The sequence below is a fragment of the Heterocephalus glaber genome, unplaced genomic scaffold (assembly GCF_053883595.1).
Source record: "Heterocephalus glaber isolate CG9 unplaced genomic scaffold, H.glaber_assembly_v1.0 deba00001805, whole genome shotgun sequence".
In the NCBI taxonomy this organism is placed as follows: Eukaryota; Metazoa; Chordata; class Mammalia; order Rodentia; family Bathyergidae; genus Heterocephalus; species Heterocephalus glaber.
In genome coordinates this window covers 1,046,013-1,064,992 of record NW_028258480.1, presented here as the reverse complement: position 1 = coordinate 1,064,992, position 18,980 = coordinate 1,046,013, and the positions used below count along the sequence as shown (strand labels likewise).

The 18,980-nt window shown below is 42.2% G+C and overlaps 3 pseudogenes; 1 reads left to right on the top strand and 2 right to left on the bottom strand.

The window, feature by feature from the left end:
- The first annotated feature begins 435 nt into the window (after positions 1–435).
- On the top strand, positions 436–1,541 carry LOC101712974 (olfactory receptor 5G25-like; annotated as a pseudogene).
- An 8,608-nt stretch (positions 1,542–10,149) lies between these two features.
- On the bottom strand, positions 10,150–10,308 carry LOC147820739 (U2 spliceosomal RNA; annotated as a pseudogene).
- A 5,536-nt stretch (positions 10,309–15,844) lies between these two features.
- On the bottom strand, positions 15,845–18,437 carry LOC101713345 (ankyrin repeat domain-containing protein 13C pseudogene; annotated as a pseudogene).
- Between the last annotated feature and the right edge of the window lie 543 nt (positions 18,438–18,980).

Genomic DNA, 18,980 nt, shown 5'->3' with positions numbered 1-18,980 from the left:
CTTAGATCAAGGGCAATTAACACTCTGAATGCACAGAATTCCCTTTTCTGCACAATATTTCCGAAAAAGTTCCTGGTTCAAAATCAAGTGTTTTGAGACAGGTAACAGCAAAATTAGAGGACTAGCCTTAGATAACCTCCAAACTTCACTAGGTCTGAAATTCTGATTCTGTACAGAAGTCTTCTTTTGATCAAGGAGGAGCCCAAAGAGCCATTGATTTTGATGAATAACTGGACAGCGCCTCACTGTCCAGCACAGAACGAGCAGGGGTCAGCAGAGATTGTGATGGGGAATCCAAGGGAGATGCCTGCCAGCATGAGCTATGAAAATTAAAAAAATAAAAGTTATATTCAGATGTAGAATTAAGAAACCTTTGACTATGAATTTATTGCATAGAAAAATCGTATTTATTTTCATCAACAGATGACATCAGAAATGGATCATGGAAATCAAAGTTTGGTGACTGAGGTTTTTTTCGTGGGCTTAACAGATTCCTTGCCGCACCAAGTTGTCCTCTTCCTGACATTCCTTTCTGTTTATGTGGTCGCGCTCCTGGGAAACCTGGGCATGACGGTCCTCATCTGGATGCACTCTCGACTCCACACCCCCATGAACTTTTTCCTCGGCCACTTGTCCTTTGTGGACGGCTGCTTCTCTTCTGTCATTGGTCCCAAGGTGTTGACTGACATCTTTGCGGAGAACAGAGCCATCTTCCTTGGCTGTACTGTGCAGCTATGTTTGGTCAGCCAGTCCGTAGTGACTGAATGCTTCTTGCTGGCTTCCATGGCGTATGACTGGTACATTGCCGTCTGTCAGTGCTTGCAGTCCACACTCCTTATGTCTCCCTGGCTCTGTGTGCGGTGGTGAGGCCCTATGCCACGGGCCTCGTGAGCACCGAGCACCGTGATCCACATGACTTTCACTTTCTGCCTGCCCTTCTGTGGCCCAAACATCATCAGTCACTTCTTCTGCGACCTTCTCCCTGTTCTCGCCTTGGCATGTGCGGATACGCAGGTCAATAAGCTTTTGCTTTCCGTCCTGGCTGGAATCCTGGGAGTGCTCAGTGGCACAGTCATCTTGGCCTCCTACGTTTACATTGTGGTCACCGTCCTGAGGGTCCGCTCTGCAGATGGGAGGCGCCAGGTCTTCTCCAGCTGCTCCTTACACCTCACGGCCCTCTCCATCCTTTATGGGACTCTTCTTTATCTACGTTTGTCCCAGCTCTGGTTTCTCCCTGGATATCAATAAGGTGGTATCTGTTTTACACAGTGGTGATTCCCATGTTGAACCCACTTATCTACGGCGTGAGAAACAAAGAGGCCAAAGATTCACTCCGAAGAACATTTGGAAAGCAGTGCTACAGACTGGGGCATATGTTAGAGGCAAGAACAATGGGCTGGGGCTTGGGGTTCCTACATTTGAATCGAAATTCACCTTTGGCACTGTGTTGTCGATACGTCAGTTCACATAACGTTTTTAGCAACTGTCTCGTTTTGGACTTTTTCTTTTCAATCTTAAGAAATTTAGATTTAGAACTTTAAACCAAGATCCACGGATTAGAGAACCCCACAGCCTTAGTAAACATTCCACGCTTTCGGGTGGAAAGACAAACAAATTTTATGTATTGGTGGGGTGCTTGTAACAAACTCAAACAAGGGACAAAAATGGAATGTAAAATATATTATTTTAGTAGAGTTGATGAAGAAAATCCTCTTTAAATAGGATAGGGATTGAGAAAGTTGAACAGATTTTGTTTTATGGTACAGTTGTCCATGGAGTCTGGACCATAAAAGTGCAAAAGGGTCACATAGAAATTGTAATAGGACTTTCAAATTTTCCAGGGTACAGGGCAAAATTCACAACCTAACTTATTCTGATCCTCAGGATTTGTTTGTTTCTTTTGTTTTTTTTTTGGTACCAGGGTCGAACTCAGTGCTTGTGAGGCAGGCAATGGCACCACTCCATGAGCTAAATCCCTACCCCCAAGGATTTATCTTTACCTTATTATATGATGTAGACATTTGTTAAATGGAGAGTATCGATCATGGAATGAGATTATCTAATGCCCTGGTAGGGAAAGAGATTTATAATTAGCTAATTAAACTGAGAAGAGATTGAAAAACTCACTGCCTTTTTACATGGTGACTCTTGTTCCATAAGCGAGTGAGATCTTAATATCATGTTACCTTACATCAGTTGTGATCTGGCTCCTATTCATTCTAAGCCCCACGGGCCATAACAACTACAAAAAAATTAAAAGGCCAGCGAAGATTTTCTTGGTAGTCTCAGAAGTTCATCCTGATTGCCTTCACATATAAAAAACAATCAGTGCTGAAGGTGCACTGCCTGCCATGTCACCCGCCCTGTCAGAGGCATCTGTGAGCTTTCTTGAGTCCAAAGTGGGCCTTTCCCTGCCATTCCAGTGTCTGTGTGCCCCTCCCGAAGAAGGGTTACAGCTCACTCCCTTTCTTTCTGAGCCTTCAATCAAATGTCCTGGGGTCAGAGGAGGCCCGGAGTTCTTTACCTTAGACAACTCCCTGCTTCAATCACATTTCAACATTTATCTGTTTTTCTTTCCTTCTTGAGGAACTTAAACACCCCTCCGTGTATGGGTTTGCTTGCGTGTTTACTATCTCCTCCACACAGGGGAACAGATTTATGACAGTGAGGGTGCTTTGTGCTCAGTGCTCTGTCTCTGGACTCCCCGGTCAGGAGCAGAAATGGTGCTCAGCATGAATATTTGTTGGTTGAATAACAGGTAGACAGCAGACAAAAATTCTTTATTTTTTGGACATTAAAGTTTGACAGATGTAGTTTCAAATAGCAGCTCTAGCTAGTCTGCTTGGATGACAGGAATATCTGCAAAAGGGAAGGTGTGTCAGTTTGGGTAGATATGCATATATGTACACATATCTATATATGTATGATTTAAAATAGAGCTTGGCATAGAATATATGATGCAATGGGAACTTGTAAAGAGTGAATTGATTTTTAAATTGATTTTTAAAAACAAGGTCTTGCTATGTAGTGGCCTTGAACTCACTATGTAGCCCATGCTGGGCTCAAATTCATGATGAGCCTCCTGGCTTCCCAGTGCTGGGATTGCAGGGTGCAGTACCCCACCCCACTGAAGAGTGAACTGATTTTGTTCTATATAATTCTATTCCATTTATCACTATATAGCAGTTCTACTAATATGATTTCAGTATGGATTTTGAAAAGCAGAGTATTTCTCATTTTTCCTGCATTGTGTACTTATTTCTTACCTAGAAACATGCATTACCCTATTTTGGTCCTTTTTTTTTTTTAACTTTGGGGAATTGTCTCTCCTGTTCTGAATGTATTCTAGGAAGGGTTGAGTTCCTTGTTTCTGATTTATTTACTTCATTATGGTCTCAGGATGCATCTATTTTCCTAGTCAGTTTTGCGACTCCATAGCTTCTCCCATTGTTGTCAGCTGAACAAAGATCTGGACCCCACATCTCTCTCTCTTTTAAGGTTGACTGTGCCATAAGAAACAACAAAAATCATGCCTAGGACATCTCCCATATCAGCAGATTCAGGGACATCTGTGTAGGACCGGTTTTGAAATTCTGCCTATCACAGTGATACTCAATTATCCTAAATGGTGATTTTAAAAACATGAAATTGCTAAGAAGAAGAAAAGTGTTTCACACCTGCCTTTGCTATTGTGTGACACGTAAGATTGTACCCATGTTTCTTCCAAGCTTATCAGTTTTGGTGCAGTGATATTTTTGTTTCTATGCCAATATCATCATGTTAAAAGCCTTTTATTAGTTCGATGTAAGCTATTCCTTATTTATAAAATTATTATCATGTATTTTCTTACCATCAGCTATATCATAGACTTTCACATGTCATATCAACAATTTATTTATCACTGCAGCTCCTGTTTGAGGTGGGTTATTGGCTCCAGTTACAGCTGAGGGTACTGGGCCTTCAGAGCACTTGAGCCTTTCTTCAGGTCAGACATCTACTGAATTTATGGCCTGGAGTGAGGCCTTGCTCTCAAAACCCCTGAGTCTTGTTCTTTTTGGTAGCAAGTGGAAGCTCACTCAGTAGGTGTAAAAATGCCAAGGATTCATAATTCTTTAGATTCCCTTATGTTTATTTTCCCAAATTAAAATTAGAAGAGAGTTGTTTAGAAAATTGGAACTTCATATGACCTGCTGATAGATTTTTAAAACTGTTCCAATAGACTTCGTTTCAATTTTTTTTTCTTTCTCATACTTTTTCCCTTCTTCCCTTTCCCTTCTGGAAGCAAAGTCTGTGTAAATAGGGAAGGGTGGTGGGGGTGAAGGGCGCATAGGTAATGGGGAAAAAAATAAGAACTGAGATACATCATGTTCAGGTACAAACACCCAATGATAAATGTAAATGTATTGTATACCTAAAAGGTACCAATTAATATATAAAAAAACCAAAAATCAAGAAACATGAGAATGCACTAAAAATAAATAAATAAATAAAGCTGTTCCAATAAAATTTGTTTTGTGTAAAGCAATCCAATTAATTAACTGCTATACCACATAGTGCATATTATTGGTAAATGTGCCAATGAATGACTAGGAATTCACAATGATAGGAATACTAATTACCAAAAACATATGGAAAATACATTCAACCTTGTATTAGTCAAATAAATGAGGTAAAATTAAAATGTCAGTGCTATACCTTTCACTGTAGACAATGCCTTAACAGATTTTAATCATGGTGAGGTTCTCATTTATGTATATACATTCATTTTCTGCCAACCATGTGAATGGCTCCATTTCTATGAAGAAATTGGGTGATTTCCACTTAGCACATTTCCACGGTTTCCTCATTTCATAATATTATATATTAATAGTACATGTTAGCAGTGTTTCATGTGATATTTCCACATATGCCTAACAGCACTCACAGATTTAATCATGGAATTAGCGTCCCTCTTCCTGGCTTTTCTTTATGTTTGGAGGTTTCTTTCTTTTTCTTTCCTTCTTTCTTTTTCTTTCTTTCTTTCTTTCTTTCTTTCTTTCTTTCTTTCTTTCTTTCTTTCTTTCTTTCTTTCTTTCTTCCTTCCTTTCGTTCTCTCTCTCTTCTCTTTCTTTCTTTCTCTCTCTCTTTCTTTCTTCCATTCTTTCTTTCTATTAGTACATGTTTGCTGTTCCTGATGTTTATTTTAGGGAGTAGGTACATGTACTTAACATATCTTGATTCTTTTATTCACTTTCTCCTCCCTACTCTCCTCTCTCTGTCCATCTGTGGATCCTTTTTCCCCATTTTCATCATTATTATTTTTATAATATTAGTTATTATTTTCAGTTCATGTTTGCAGCATACAATGATTATATTTACTGGGGTAGTTGGTGCAGGTACATGGTCCTCTCTTAGAACTTCATAAAATATATCACTGTTTTGTGAACTATCATCACCCCTCGTTGTGTAACATGAAATGTGATTCTCTCTCTGTGACTATGTCCTGATACACTTTATCTAGCCTCTATTTACCCACCCTCACCCCCAAACTTTGATCTCAAAACCCTTCCTCTAGAAATTCAGACCACAGAAATATAAATGACAATGTATGAAGATTAATTATTATGTGCAGTGGTAAGAAAACAGAGAAAGAACTAACATAAGTATCTATTATTAGAAAAAAGAAAAGGATATTCTTTCTGTGAAGTGTTTTGTGGAAAATGGAAAGAAAAAACAAGGTCTTTATGAAGTGACCTAGGGAGGTCTAATTTATACAGTTACTGCTGTGTTAACAAAGATGAAGGTATAGATCAATGGGAAGCACAGACCACATATTTAAAATGACAAAGACCTATGTGACAATAAAAAGAAATCCATATTGTTGGAAAGAAGCCCCCAGGCTCAATTTTTCAATGCAGATAGTAAGCACTCAGACAGTAAGAAATCTTGACAAGGCAAGTTTTTACTTCTACAGAAGACTGGAAGCACACTCTAGCATGAGGTAGCAGGTGTGGTGAGTGGCAGGCTAGAGGGGATTTTAAGCCCTAATGCATGGGAAGAAGCAGGTAACCTTCCAATTCGCTGGTTGAATTCAAAGGCTTACAATCTATCAAGGTTTGCTAGTTTAAACAGCATTGGGGAGGGGGAGGTAAAGGGCTACTAAGGGAGGGGAGAGGTGGGGTGTGGGGAACTGAAAGTCCTTGGCTGTCAGTAAGTTACCTTTGGCTGTTAGCTGTGTCCCCAGAATCCAAACTGAACAAACATTTTCTATAACTCAGTGCACTCAAAACAAAGAAGGTGGTGGTAGGGGATCCTAGAATGAACTAGAGTTTAAGATGGAGACACTCTCTTGTTCATATTTTTGACAGAAAAGACCTTGTTTCTTACAATATGAACACAGAGAGCAATGTGAAGGAGACACATCAACCTGTGGCACTGACTGCTTCAGTGGAAAGAGTAGTGGACTTAGGAATGTTGAACTTTTATGCATATACATCTGAATTATAGTCTATTCATGTTTCCTGGTTCTACTACAGCTCAATTCAGATTTATCATTTGGACCTTATGGTATGATGGACATCACCCTGAGCAAGCTGAACATTCATAAACTGGCTTTCCATATTAAAAGTCTGAGTCTGCCTATTACCCCACAATGGCTTGCCTAAGAGCCAGCAGCTGGGGTGTGGGAAAGGAACACCTCCTCACACCACTGCCCCTTACTGTTCAAGAAGCTCTGTGTTTAATAGAGAGTGGCGAGCTCCAGGAGAGAGGGTCCTAGCCTGATAAGAGCTCTGACCATCCTGGGTCCCCCATTTATGCAGTGAAGATCTTGTCTTGCCTTTTGTTATCCTGCTGCTGTACCCTTGGTCAGGTGATCGGAAGTTTACATAGTTTCCAATAGTGGTAGATTCTGCTGTGCTCATGTAACTATTTTTTGAGAATCAAGAGGGACCCCCCTCATTAGGCCCAGGCCTGGATGCACGTCCATGACTCTCCTTGTGCAGACATCCCTTCTTTGTCCATGCCCAGAATCAAGCCTGGAGAGGTTTCTAAAAGGCTGAACCAGTCTTGGCTTCAAGCTGCATGGATTTGCCTGAGTCCTAGTCACAGAGCTAAAATCACAGCACGACTTTAATAAATGCCATGCTGCTTCCCCCCCATTATGACAATTTTCAAGATCTTAAAATTTTCTATGCCATAGGCATCAGTGGCAGGGCTGGTCATTGTTACGACCATGTTCTGTTCTCCTCTGTATGTCACCCAACATGGCAACCTCAGGGCCACTTGCTGTGTGGTAGGATGCAGAGGCCCATGGAAACACTTTCCTTATGAAATTTACATTGGAGGGAGTGCTCTAGTATGGCCTTTACCACTGAACCTGTAGCTTCCCAAATGTCAGAGTCCTGAATATTAATACTGTTTCTCATTGTTTCATGCATCTTTTACTGAGGCCCCCTCTGTATTAGCAGCTGCTTCTGTACCTGGTTTATGGTTATAGCACCATTATGCAATGGGTATGTCTGGTGTTTTGAGCAATGCTTACTGGCCATGTTTCTGCAGACTGTATTATGAAGAAGGATAGGAGAGTTAACACAGCCTTGAGACAAAATAGTAAATGAAAATTGTTTGGCTTGCTTGAATGTAAATTTTTCTAATTCTCTTTTCTAGCAAGAATAGAAAAGAATACTTTCCCTAAATCACTAGCTGTATAGCATATATCAGAGACCTTACAAATGATCTCATGTGTGGTATAGCGCTGCTGTTGCAGCTAAAGTGGGTTGAACTTGAAGCCTCCTATAACATTCTCCTGAAGCCATACTGCATCTCCAGTGGTCAAATCACTGAATTAAACAGAATAGCGAAGAACTCTGTTGCATACTTCATGCTTTTGTCATAGTTTTAACTCAAGTGTTCTGGAATCCTGCCATTGCCACAACTGTAGGATGCTGAGACTTGTAGCAGCATCTCTTCCAGTTGAGCTTCTCCCGAAGCTGTGGTCCTCTGAGAAGTAGTTTTTATTGAACTAGTGCAATAGGTGACCTTGGATCTTCTCATCTCATCTGATACCTTCTTTGGTCTTTTATAATGAAGCATTTCAAGCATCTCTGCATCTCTGAGCCTTTGGGCCCTTCCTCAACACCTCCCTGGCAGCAATGGCATCTCCACCTCACTGACTATGCATCATCATTTTTCCTAGACATTCCACTATGACTGTGAAAGATCCAGTTTCATTGCTGCATGATGAAGCCAAAAAATCAAGAGACACAGAGCTTGGGGAAGAAAGAGCTTTACTGACAACATGCCAGCAAGGTAGAAAATGGGACTCTTGTTTGAGGAAGAGTCATCTTGGCTAGGGGCTGCAGGGGCAAGGCTTTTATAGGGATTTTTGAGGAAGCATATAAGGGATGGGCTGGTCCCGGGATAGTTAAAAATTCAGGCGGTCTGCATTTCTGACTCACAGGCTGCTTTTACTGGGGGTCACTGGGTGTTTTAGGTTCTAAAAGTCTAAAGAGAAGTTATTTATTCCAGAGTATTATGAAGTCTTTCCACTCATTTCCCTTTCTTGTGAATAGTTACTCTTCAGTTGATCATTAGAATGGTAAAGGCCTTTCATCAGAAAACACGGGAAGACAGCAAAAGGCAGTGGTCCCCAACAACAAGGGAAGATGCCAAAAGGCAACTGGCCCATCAGAAAACAAGGTAAGACAATGAAAAGGCAAATTTTGCTGGAAAAGAGAGTGAAATACAACTTTCACAGAAGCACAGTTTTCACCCTTAGGTTGCTGCTGTTAGAGGTGTCGCATACCGGAAAGTTGGTGGATGACTAATGATATATTGCTTAGCTTTGTAACCTCCAAAATCAGTAATTTTTAAAATCAACTGAAAACAAATGGATCTAGAGGGTTTATTTACCTTTCCCTCAGTTATGCTTCTAGTGCATTAGGATCAGCTACTGATGCTTCCTGCTTGTTCAATGTCTATACATTCTTTGGTACTCAGTCCCCATTTTATGTGCCCTGCCCTCAGACACACCCATTAGATATTTTCCTGGCACAGATTAGCTGAGCCCGGTGCACACCAGCCAACTCATGCCAGTCAAGTCCTGTAACTCTTTTGGGTATGTGACATCTGGCTTCTTATATTCTCTAGTCTAGGCTAAGGAAGGCTGCTGTCTTCTGGAATGGTGAGAGGGCCACTTCTGCAGGTCCAGATGCTTTAATATTTGGAGCTCAGCAGCACAATCTGAAGCATATCAATGTCAAATTCCCAATTCTCAGTGTCCAACTCTTATTTAAGAGCCTGACTTTTGTTATATGCAGTGCTTAGTTAAAATTGCAATGAACAATGAAAAATTTAAGCAGACACCAGAAGATAGGAATATCTCCCATGCTCATGGGTTGATAGAATTGATACTGTTAAAATGCCCATATTGCTGGAAGCTTTTTACAGATTCAGTGCAATCCCCATCAAAGTTCCAATGAGATTCTTCATAAAACTAGAAAAATATCCCAAAATTCATACAGAAACACAAAAGACACAGAATGACCAAGGCAATCCTAAGCAGTGAGAGCAAGGCTAGAAGTATCACACAATACCTGATTTCAAATTATACTTCAAAGCCATAATAACCAAAACTGCATTGTTTTCGTATAAAAAATAGACATATAGAAAATGGAATAGAATAGAGGGCATAGAAACAAATCCATTCAACTACAGCGATCAGATTCTTGATGGAGGGGCAAAAAATACATGCTGAAGAAGAACAGGCTTCTTAAGCCATGGAGCCGGGAAATCTACATCTGTATCTTGAAGACTGAAACTAGATCCCTGTCTCTCACTGTGTAGGAAAACCAGTTCATAAGAGATCAAAGATCTGGTTAGAAGACTTAAAACTTTGAAACTGGTAGAAGAAAGCACAGGGAAACATTCAGAGTTATAGGGACTGGCAAACACTATTTGAATAGGACCTCAGTAGAACAAGCAATAATAGCGAGCACCAATATTGTATGTTGCAGACATGCACAATAAAAATTTTAACAAATATATATATAAATATATATTTTAATATCTATTAAAGCATATATACACACACACACACACACATACATGTATGCCTGTATCTGGAAATAGGCTGGAACAGTAAAAGGCTTTTTTATACATCTGAAATTTATAAAGCACATCTCTAGAATACAATCACATCTTATATGATATTCACAAGAAATGAATCTTTCCTGCATTACTTACAATGCTACCTGACATTTCTCCAGAGTAAGAAATCTCATGTCTTTGATACTACACTTGATCTTAGCCAAAAGGCAGAGAAGCGATTGAGAAATCCCACGTCTTTGAAAAGACCGGTGAAGATGGGGTGGAACTTCAGAGCACGTATTGCCCACCATTTTCCCTAGTACAAACCCCAATGTCCAGACCTCGGCTTCCCTGCAGACTCAGGCACCCAGTGGGGTCTCTCTCAGAAGGGTGTGGCCTCAGGCAGGGCATCTCTCTGAAGCTGAGGCAGACCTGCGTTCGCTGACAACCGAAGACCGCTGGCTGGGCTTCTTGTGTTTGGGCTGCATGGTTTCCTTTGCATGGTGTCTGCCTGCTTCATCTCTGTCTCTACCTGGCTGGAACAAGCCAGTGACCCATGACCAAGCCAGGTCATGGAACTACAGCTATCACAAAATAGCCAAAAGAAAACTTAATTCTACTCCAAAGTCACAGAGGTAATGCTAGTAGAAACTGACTTGGCTCTCTGAAACTCAGTGATCTATGTGGTGAGAAAAATTTCAGTCTCTTGGGTCAGTTGTGATCTGAGTTGAAATAAATTTCAGAAGTCATGAGAGGACGGAAGTTGAATGCCAAATAGTCAGTCAGGGGTGGGGAAGGTTCAGAATGAGTACACGTCAGAAAACTAGATATGCCACTTTTAGAATTCAACTACTGCTAAGTCCTTCCTTTCCCCTGTAGAAACAAAATACTATGCATTCAGCTTTGTTCTTCTTATGACTATTGGTCAACAAAATCGCCCCAATTTCTTTCCATTTGCAAAACAGATTGTCATCACAGCGTCCCAAAGAGGTTGGATTCATCTCATAATCCTTCTTTTTGTAGGGAAAGCGATGATCTTGCCTTACTGGACTTTGCCCTGCCCTCCTGGGTAGCCCCCACTCTCAGTAAATGTCTTTCCACTGTCATTTCCTTTGGTGTCAGAGTTCCTAGAGGCCCACACTCGGGCACGAGGACCGCAGGTCCTTGTGGCTGATCCTCCATGGGAAGGAGCTTGGGCCGAGCACCCCAGGTGGCTGCAGACATCCTGTGGTACTGACTTCTTGTGGGGAGGACTGAGCAGCTCCTCCACACTGCACACACATTTGCTTAGTGTGTATGTGCTAATTTACAAACCAGATGAGAAAAAAGGGAAATTCCCCCATCAGGCATGGAAATCAAATAAATTGATCCCCGTGGATTTCCCAAAGATTAAAGACAGAATACTTTGGTTTACCTCTCTCTCAATAAATTCCCCAATGATGGCCTACTTTGGGGACATAGAGCCTCCAGAATGGAAGATGACATACCTGCCCGGAGGGACTTTAATGCAAGCGAAGAAGGCACTTAATTTATTCCAGAGTGGAGTCAACCTCCCAGAAAGGAAGACTAAAATAAAACTATGTAACTCCTGAAGAGTCTGGCCTTTCACGGTGCAGACCCAGATGGCCAGGGTGGGCTAGCTCACATTTCATACTGCAGCAAACAAGGAAATTTCTGTAAAGACTCCAGGGAGAGGTTGTGCTGTTGAGTCCAGGGGCAGCCCAAGCAGCTCACGGTGTGGAAGGCGGCCTCCAGGGTGGAGGGGTCCCCTGGGATCCTCTGGGTTCCAGATGCCCCGAAGCACCCTGGGGTGATCTCTGCAGACCCGCTTCTCTCAAGCCTCTAGGTGTTTTGGGGTGGCCTGGCCCAGAGGCAGAAGGTTGGTCCCCTTGAAGGAGTGGCTGTTGTCTCTGCTCAGCGCGAGCAGAGGATTTTGTCTCCCAACCCACAGATATTCTGAGGCTTCTGAAGCAAAATTCATAATTCTGACAGCCAGCAAGAGACTCCAGGGCGGGTGAGGAGAGGGTTAGTTCCCTCTCGGAGATGCTCTGAATATGCATTTTAACATCTTTCTAAAAAATGTGAGGTACTGATTTTGAATTGAGAAGATCTTTAAACTTACTAACACAGTTATGCAACTTAATGTAGAAGTTAAATCATAGAAAGGATTTCAACTAGTAAGAATATACAATTTATCTGTCTAAATTTATCATTGTTGTTGCTTCGGAAAAGCAATGAAAACTCATTTGTTTTGAAGGGAGAGCTAAAATTGTTGTAGAACATTTGGAAAACAGGACACAAAGAAGCTAAAATCATGAGCAATTCCACCATTCACATGGAAAATTATGCCTCTTTTAAAGTCTTTATTTCAAACATTTTCCTAAATATGTACACTTGGACATTACATGTAAAATCCAGAAATATAATTTTAGTAATCTATTTTATAAGACAGTGGAATTGTGAAAACAATGTATGTTCTTAGAATGTGATTTTTTAATGATTAGGCTAAAGGTATTGCTTACAGTCTTACAGTATCTCCTGTGTGTCATGTGTATGTGTAATATGTGGACAGCAAGCTTTAATATCATCTATCAAGTTGATTCAAAGTAAATTGTAATTCTAGAGATTTAAAAATAAGTTATATTCCATTTACTATTTTTCAAAATAGGAATTTTAATGATAAAATGATTATTCTGCTAAGAAATTTTGTATGTGGTGACTGCTCCTTTGCAGATATGTTCTGAAGACCTGGCAGGGACAGGTCAGGCAGAGCCAGAGGCGGCACAGGGGGGCCCGTCGGGGTTGGCAGGGGCCATGCAGCTGGCACACAGTGGGGAGGCACCTCTAGGCTTTTAGTCTCATATTGCTACCATCATGGCAGTGAGATCCCCCAGGACAAAGAATGGCTGGCGAGGGAAGAGGCCAGACCAGCATGGAGGTGCCCTACCTTTTATCCTCCTCTTGTTACTGTAGCTCCCATATTTAAGGCAAGCACATTACAGTCACATAAAGAACTACGTTTTCCAATCCCCTTTCTAGGTGGCTGTTGGATGATCAAGTGCGACCAAGGAATGACCTTTAAGTGGAAGATTTCTGAGGCACACCCAGAAAGTTTCCTTAGATTTTCAGGTTACTAGTTTTTCTGCCACTTGTCTCCTTTCTATGAGGGATGCAGATGAAATGGCTGGACTTAGAGCAGTTATCATGAAGCATGAGGAAATCCTTGGGCTGCTTACACTGTGTATCAGGCATTTCAGCCTTGTATTGGCTCCCCCCTGACTTGTTTTATGATAGAAAATAAATCATTTAAGTCACTATTATTTTAGATTTACTATCACACATGGGCAAAATGAATCCAAAGTCTGGGGCAGTCCACAGGGCTTGGGCTTCTCAGCTTCAGTTCATTGGAAGAGAATAAAAGTGAGAGAATATAGTCAGGAGAAGGTTTCTGCTCGCTTTTTCAGTTACAGTTTTATGCCTTAAAGAGAAAAAGATTCTTTGTGGCCCAGGTCCTGCCCTGGCCCGGCAGCTGTGCCCACGGCATCACGGGTCTCTGACAGACTCAGCTCCTTCAGTGCCTCTGCGTGTAGGCTCAGCACACAGAGCCCCCAGGGACTGGCTGCCCTCCTGAGCCAGCGGCTCTGCTTCTAGGAGAGGGGCACAGGGAAGCCTGGTTGGGTGGGCACACATTCCGGATGGAATTTTAAAGCTAAAGGTGACAATGTAAACAACATGTTTGGAGAGAGAGTGAAAGAAATGTGCCGTGTTCACACTTGCCTTTGTCAGCTGGAGAAACCATCCATCCGAAGTCTGTTTAAACACTTAGTTTTAATACTTTGAGAATCATGGTGTGTATGTGTGTGAGGAACAGGGAAGGGGGGAGGAAAGAAGAGAGAGAGAGAGAGGAAGAAAGGCAGGGAGAGAGCGGGAACAAAGGTGTAGAGAGAAGAAACCTCAGTATGGACAGAATGGTTATGTTTATGATCACTGTATGGCTATTAGGAAGTGGTGGCATCATCATCATGTTCAGTATATGAGCTGCCGAAGAGAGCCCTGTCGTCATGTTTAGAAATGTAGTTTTGTTCTACCTTCCAACGTGCAGGTCAAACTTTGTTTTCGCCAAGTGTCTTTCAACATTGTCACTAGATGGCAGCATGAGATTGTCAAACATAACCAAACTGTCCTCTGATCCTTTCTTTGGTAACGAGCATTTTTTTTTTAAGACTTATGCTTGGAAAAAATTTTCAGTCTAAGAATAAATTTTGTAGAATGTGAAATCATATACACACTTTGTGTTCTTTGTTCCTATGCACATTTAGTCGATGGTAAAGGATCAGAATTTTCACCAGATTCTCTGACGTTCGGGACACATAGAAATTTAATTCACTCATCTACTTTGACATGCGTATCTTTTGTATTATGAAGATAAATTACAAAGGGAAAGCAACTCTGCTGTGGAATGATTTAGAAGCACAGAGTTCGGAGTCTTGAGACCTCAAACATTCCCACATTCCTTATATCACCAAAGCAATAATCAGTAGCAGGGCTCTGTTCCATGAGCTGCAAACACTTTTTCTAGTCTTTTGCTTCTTTCAGAATAAATAAAAATGAATGAAAATTGCTGTTGTTTTGGTTATTAGTTTCATTTTTGCATATTGCTCATGGATTAGAATATTTGGCAAATATTTGTTTTTGTATTCCTATTTTTATGTTTATACTTTAATTTGAGACTCCTATTTTAAGTTTAGATACCTGAAGTACAATCCCCCTGTTATAAGCTTACACATGGATAGTAACGGTACTCGTAAAATGTCAATATCAACCAAGTTCTTGAGACACTTTAAGAACAGGGAATATTGTCATTGTCTTCTGTAACAGATGATGTCTAACCCCTGTAGAGATAATTTTATTTTCAGATAGCTCTGTAAGAGAGAGAAGCTGAAGTCCATGAAATCATAGCGATCTTTGTGAAGCTACTTGGAAAAATGGCAGGCAGAGATGTCAAATTAAATACTTCTTTGTTCAAACTCTTTTTTCCCTTTCTTACCATGTATATTATTAGGAAGTAATTTTTTTCAGTCTTTTTTTTTTGTGTCAGTATCTCCTTGCCCTAACACTTACTTAGAATGTATTTTATTTAGTATGTCTGACCTTTTACACCCCACTTTTAATTTTGGAAATTTTCTTGATATATTTTCTAGTGAATGGCTTTTTATAAATTTAGAATGAATTTTTTCCATTTGAAATGTGATTTTGAAAGATGTAATCCCTATAGAAGTCTGATGCAGGAGCTTTGAGTGTGAGTATTTTTAAGCTGCAGGTTTCCTCCACAGATATTACCCTGTTTGTGGAAGATATTAGAAAGACACTATGATATCACTAAAGGAAGTACAAAATTAAAGCTGAAAGGCCACATACCTTTTTTTTTTTTTTTTTTTTGCTTGAAATACCTTTTATTTATCTCTTGTTCCCAGTTTTCTGGTATGTCAGAAAGATACATGTCAAAAAGGAAAGTTTACTGTTTCTAAAGATCAATGTACATGAAATTAGGTGTAAACATGAAATTAGTTGTAAACATTAAGACTGAAAAATAAAATGTACGACCATCACTTCATCCATTACTAGCGAGCACTGTGTCTGGAGACATTACTGCTATGCAGACCCCCAAAGAATGCTGAGTATCTGTGCTCAGCGCCAGTCTCCCTTCTCATGAACAGCGCTATTACACCGTATTGAGTTCAGCCAGCCCTTTCTGTAGGAAGCATTTTCATGTCTCTTACATTTCGTCTAGTTTTACACGAAAGCCTGGAGAAAGCTTCGTCTGAACAAATTCTCTAAGCGATTTAAAGTGTTTGAAGGAAGCTATGACTTCTAAAACATTCAACAATGACTCGATTCCTAGGGGTAAGTCCGGGCTCATGGCTACGGTGGCTTTGAATGTTTTCTTACTCTCTTTGAACACCAGTTCTTGACCCAGATGAGGAGCTTTTCCGTTCTCAGCAGATGTGTACTCTTCCCCCTGATGGTGTTCTGGGGTGGGGGAGTGGGAGGAAGGGACTGTCTTCCAACCGGCTCAGAATTCTGCTCCATTATGTTTCTGCCTTTGCTCATACTCCTCATCATGGCCTTATTTTGAAGAACATCTTCTTCACTGAGATATTCTCTTCTTTTCCTTGACTCTAAAACAAGTCCGTTCACCAGGTAAAAGTCTGCCAAAAAATTTCCTACTCTTTCTGTTTTATCCTTCCCGAAAAAGCCATCCAGCTTGGGCACTGGTGAAAGAAATGGATCTGTTTCACCAAGTTGCAGAGTAAATATCGTTGCTCATTAAAATGTCAACCTCGTTTTCTGTTTCCATCTCTGACTCCTCATGGTGTATTCGCTGATCAACTTTCCGTTCATTATCTAATACTACAAAAGATTCAGAGGGTGCTGCATCCCCACTGAAAATGAAGCGTAAATCCGCTCCCTCTCTGGCACTTCATGTTAGTAAAGTCTGTAAGAGTCGTGTTGAGCCTGCTATTGAAACCTTGTTTGTATATTTTACATACATCAGGAGGCAGAATTCGGGAAAGTAAAGGCACCCAGCTTTGAAAATCCCAGTGGAGTCCCAGATAAAAATCACCTAGCTCTTTCAGGGCTTTTAATAATCGAGGTCGTTTTTCTTCAACACTTTGCCGGATTGCTGCTTAAGCTTCCTTACAAGAGCCGTAATCATCTGCCTGTCTCGCTAGCCGACGGCTTCCGCCAGGGGGCTCCATCCCTGAGCGTTTTTCACCTTTCCTGGAGCATTGTGAGCCAGAAGCAAGTGGCCACATTCTTTGTTTCCTAACATCACAGCAAGACGTAAAGGAGTGTTTCTGTGATTATCTTTCTGCCCGGTGTTGCGCGTGCGGGTGAGGGAAGACAGTCTCCGCACATCCCCATTGAAGACGGACTCGTGCACCCGGTAGTGTGCGGGGCAGCTGCCTCCTTCCGCGACTACAGCGATGGGGCCGGGGACTGGGGGCGGCGGAGGCACCGGCGGGGCCCCGGGCTGCCTTCAGCGGCAGCGGTGGTGGTTGCTGAAGATGCCCGCGAGCCCGGGACACGGGCAGGTCCCGCGTTAGCCCCCGCAGGGCAGGGCCATCTTGTCTCCGCTCCTCCACGTACATTCACTAAACATGATCATTGAGCTTCTGTGTTCCAGGCACTGACCTTGTTGCTTTCTGCAGAAATGAAGAAAACAAATAGCATTCCTGCATCGACCCAATTGACAGGTAGCAGATCCAAGGTGTACGTCCAGTGATTACAGTTTTGATGTGTCAGCCGAGTCTATGATGGGATAGATGTGCGCAGAGAAACTATCTACCTTGCAGGGACACTGTGTGTGAAGACTGAATTAGTTATTAGGTACAGAATCGCTTCATGAACTATAAACACATGCTGCTGCTTCCTCCTAAGACATTTTCAGCATAATCAGCAAATGTGTGGAACTAGGACATCATGCTATCTGTGCTAAACTTTCCAATATTGGCTTTGTTGTAGGTTTGTGAGCTGCACTAAAGGGAAGCGGAGGCAGCTCTGGACAGCAAGAAGCTTTTTTGTTTTGGAATCACTTACATTCTAAACTAAATCCACTACTTAAGTGTTGTGAATTTAGGGTTATCTGTTTTTGATAGTGCTGAAGGTCAAACCCCGGGCCTTGTGTTTGTTTTTAAAACAGGGTCTTGCTATGTAGTCCAGGTTGACCATCAACTCACTGTGTAGCCCAGGCTAACCTCAAATTCATGGCAATCCTCCTGCCTCAGCCTCCCAAGTGCTGGAACATAGTGGTAAAAGGCAGATTAGATTCTGTATGTTTCTTTCCCTCCGTTGACACAGCACATACTGTGATGTAAAGAAGAGGGGAAAAAGAGCAGAAAATGTTGAGCAGAAGAGCAGGAAGCTGGTGTCAGCAAGTTGTAAGAAGAGGTGCACAATAGTTGGCTCTTGGAGGATGCTGTTGTGGATTCCCGGGTGGGAAACCCCTGCCCTCTCCAGGGTTTACCTGTTGAGTTCAGTCCTGCAGATCTTTGCAAGGCCAAGGTGTGTGGTTCCCCCCAGCAGCTCCTGCAGAACTGCTGGCTTTGCTTCCTGTGCTGGGGTCACCTCTCCTGTCCACAGGGTTGAAGACGATCCAGAGTCTCCCCTGCCAGGAGGTCCACTTCCATTCCCAGGGAGTGCCGACACCTCCTGGTCCACCCATGCTCTGGAAGCACAGGCCTCTCCTGGAAGTGCAATTCTGTTGAAGACTCAGCCGGCCAGGGGATCAGATACAGAGGGGCACACTGACAATTCTCTTCACTCCTTCTTCCCAACTTCCTCTCCTGTAGGCCTAGAGAGCTCATGGTGAATGATCCACCTTGCTAATATTGGAGAACTGGCAGGGGATCCTTCCTGCCCCTTGACAAGTGGCTGCCCTCACACCTGCTTTAGACATCAGGGAGTTTGTGTGGCAACTATGCAAGCCCAGGAAGCTTCTGATCACACTGGAGATGGGGACAGCACATAGACCTCTGAGCTCTGTGATGGACACAGGCCATGGGGCGGAGGAGTTGGGAGGCCCAGTAATACACTGGACTTAAGGCCAGCACTGTCAGCTCAGTCCCCTCTGAAAACCACACATGACTGGCCTGGTTTCTCACCAAGCAGGGCAGGACCCCCTGTCCTTCCCTGCCTGAGCTCACACTTCTCAGGGAGTCTATGTCTGACTTTCATCCTCTCTCTGACTGTCTCTGGTGGCCATCCTCTCACTGTCACAGTGGGAAGGTGACCGCAGAAACCCTGAGGTGTATTGTTCTGTGGCTTCCGATTTCTAGAGTAGCTCAGTCTTAAACAATTAGCCCTTTCCCCAGATGGCTCCTTTCTTTCTTCTCCTAGTCTAACCTGCC